The sequence below is a fragment of the Kogia breviceps genome, chromosome 3 (genome assembly GCF_026419965.1).
Source record: "Kogia breviceps isolate mKogBre1 chromosome 3, mKogBre1 haplotype 1, whole genome shotgun sequence".
NCBI classification, from domain to species: Eukaryota; Metazoa; Chordata; class Mammalia; order Artiodactyla; family Physeteridae; genus Kogia; species Kogia breviceps.
Genome location: NC_081312.1, coordinates 133,072,510 through 133,075,599, shown reverse-complemented (window position 1 = coordinate 133,075,599; position 3,090 = coordinate 133,072,510). Strand labels below are relative to the sequence as shown.

The window sequence follows — 3,090 nt, the reverse complement described above, 5'->3', positions numbered from 1 at the left end:
TATATGGCCTTTATTATGTTGAGATAGGTTCACCCTGTGCCCAGTTTCTGGAGAGTTTTTATCACAGATGGATGTTGAATTTTATCAAAAGCTTTTTCCTCATCTATTGAAATGATCATATGGTTTTTATTATTCAGTTTGTTAATGTGGTGTATCACATTGATTGATTTGCAGATATTGGAAACTCCTTACATCCCTGGGATAAATCCCACTTGATCATGGTGTATGATCATTTTAATGTATTATTGGATTGTGTTTGCTGGTATTTTGTTGAGGATTTTTGCATCTATGTTCATCAGTGATATTGGCCTGTAATTTTCTTTTTTGTGTGTGATATCTTTGTCTGGTATTGTCTGGTGATGGTGGATTCATACAATGAGCTCAGAAGCATTCCTTCCTCTGCAACTTTTTGGAATAGTTTCAGAAGGATAGGTATTAACTCTTTTCTAAATGTTTGGTAGAATTCACCTGTAAAGCCATCTGATCCTGGAGTTTTGTTTGTTGGGAATTTTTGTTTGTTTTGTTTTTGTTTGTTTGTTTTACTTTGTTTTTTACTGATTCAATTTCAGTACTGGTAATTGGACTGTTCACATTTTCCATTTCTTCCTGGTTCAGTCTTAGGAGACTGTACATTTCTAGGAATTTATCCATTTCTTCTAGGTTGTCCATTTTAAGCATTAATAGCCAAAACATGGAAACAATCCAAATATCCACCAGCTAATGAATGAATAAGCAAATGTGATATATCCACACAATGGGATATTATCTGGCCATGAAAAGAAATGAATTACTGATACATACTACAACATGGATGAATCTTGAAAATAGTATGCTAAGTGAAAGACACAAAGGCCACATACTTTATGATTTCATTTATATGAAATGTCCAGAATAGGTAAGTATATAGAAATAGAAAGTCAATTAGGGTCTAGGGAAAATGGGGACTGGGGAGTGATTATTAATAGTAATTGCTACTACCAGGTTTCTTGGGGGGGGGGTGATAAAAATGTTCTAAAATTAGATAGTGGTGATGGTTTTGAACACACTAAAAATCATCAGCTTGTACACTTTAAAAATTGTGGTAAAATATACATAACATAAAATTTATCATTTTAACAATTTTAAAATTTCAGTGAAATTCAGTACATTTACATTGTTGTGCAACCATCACCACTATACATCTCCAGAACTCTTTTCATATTACAAACTAAAACTCCATAGCCTATTAAACAATAACTCCTCATCCCCTCCTCTCTCCAGCCCTTGGCAACCACCATTCTACTTTCTGTCTCTATGATTTTTACTTCTTTGGGTACCTCATGTAAGTGGATCATACTGTATTTTTCTTTTTGCGAGCAGCTTATTTCACTGAGATAATGTCCTCAAGGTTCGTCCAGGCTGGAACATGTGTAAGAATTTCCTTTCTTTTAAAAGGAAGATAATATTCAGTATATATGTGAATATACACACTGGTTGTATATATTCAGGTTGCTTCAACCTTTGGGCTGTTGTGAATAATGCTGTTATGCACATAGATGTTCAAATATCTTTTTAAAACCTTGCTTTCAGTACTTTTGGGTTTATCCCTGGGATTGGAATTGCTGGGTCATAGAGAAACTGTTTTTCATTTTTTTGAGGAACCACCATACTGTTTTCCATAATTGCTGTACTATTTTATCTTCCCACCAGCAATGCACATGGGTTCCAGTTTCTCCATATTCTTGCCAACATTTGTTATTTTCTGTTTAAAGAATTTTTTTTAAATGATAGTCATCTTAATGGACGTGAAATAATATCTTACTGTGGGTTTTTTTTAAGCTTCACAAATTTGCATGTCATCCTTGTGCAGAGGTCATCCTAAACTCTGTTATCATCTCAATTTTAGTATATGTGCCGCTGAAGCAAGCACTTGTGGTTTTGATTTGGATTTTCAATTGGTTGCTTTTAAGGCATTAGCTCTCTTTTTTATTAATTAATTAATTAAAAAAATTGGTTGTGCTGGGTCTTAGTTGCTACAGGTGGGCTCCTTAGTTGCAGCTCGCCAGCTCCTTAGTTGTGGCACCTAGGCTCCTTAGTTGTGGCATGCGAATTCTCAGCTGTGGCATGCATGTGGGATCTAGTTCCCTGATCAGGGATTGAACCTCGGCCCCCTGCACTGGGAGAACAGAGTCTTAACCACTGTTCCACCAGTAAGTCCCCAATTGTTCAGTTTTTTTTTTTTTTTTTTTGCGGTACACGGGCCTCTCTCTGTTGTGGCCTCTCCCGTTGCGGAGCACACGCTCTGGACGCGCAGGCTCAGCGGCCATGGCTCACGGGCCCAGCCACTCCGCGGCATGTGGGATCTTCCCAGACCGGGGCACGAACCCGTGTCCCCTGCATCGGCAGGCGGACTCTCAACCACTGCGCCACCAGGGCAGCCCCAATTGTTCACTTTTAAAGAGTGAATTTTGTCATATAGTAATTACATCTCAATTTGAAAAACTGTTCGTTGAGAGACCCTAGAAGCACTGAGTATGCCAAATGTTTAGATCTTGGCTTCTAAATATCTTTCTTCACTAAAGCAGCCCCAATCTGGGGCAGAGAAAGTAGAAGGTAAGCCTGGGACATTTCATTGTGCCAAAAAGCAAGGAAGTGCTCAAATAATGATGGGACATGTCTAAAGGACAATGGCCAAATTTGGGACAATTTGAGCATCAAAAAGAACAATGACTGTAATTGTAACATAATGCATAAATAACAATCTATGAATTCATGGTAATAAAAAGGAGAGAGAGAGAGAAAGAAAGTGATTCTTTATGGAAGAGGGCAAGGAATGATAGAATTTAAAAATCAGCATTTTTTGCAACTCCTAATGAAATAATTGGTTCAAGCAAGGATTAGTAATATATGCTGCAGCCATTAAGTGAACAATTATCAGGAAACCATACATTCACATGGTATCATCCCCAGATTACATATTAATTGCAAATGGAAACACATACCTTTGCAATGGAGAAGTCTGGCGATCACAACTTTAAAAAAGTGATCAAATTCAACATGACAAATTGTAGAAAAGCTTGATATTTGTGCTTCCTAATATGAGGTAATATT

General features: G+C 37.1%; 1 non-coding gene across 1 annotated transcript; it reads right to left on the bottom strand.

Annotated features, from left to right (window-relative positions):
- Positions 1–1,804: 1,804 nt before the first annotated feature.
- On the bottom strand, positions 1,805–1,909 carry LOC131753913 (U6 spliceosomal RNA). Its single transcript, XR_009334972.1, has one exon. It is a non-coding gene; the product is annotated as a U6 spliceosomal RNA (small nuclear RNA).
- Positions 1,910–3,090: the final 1,181 nt, after the last annotated feature.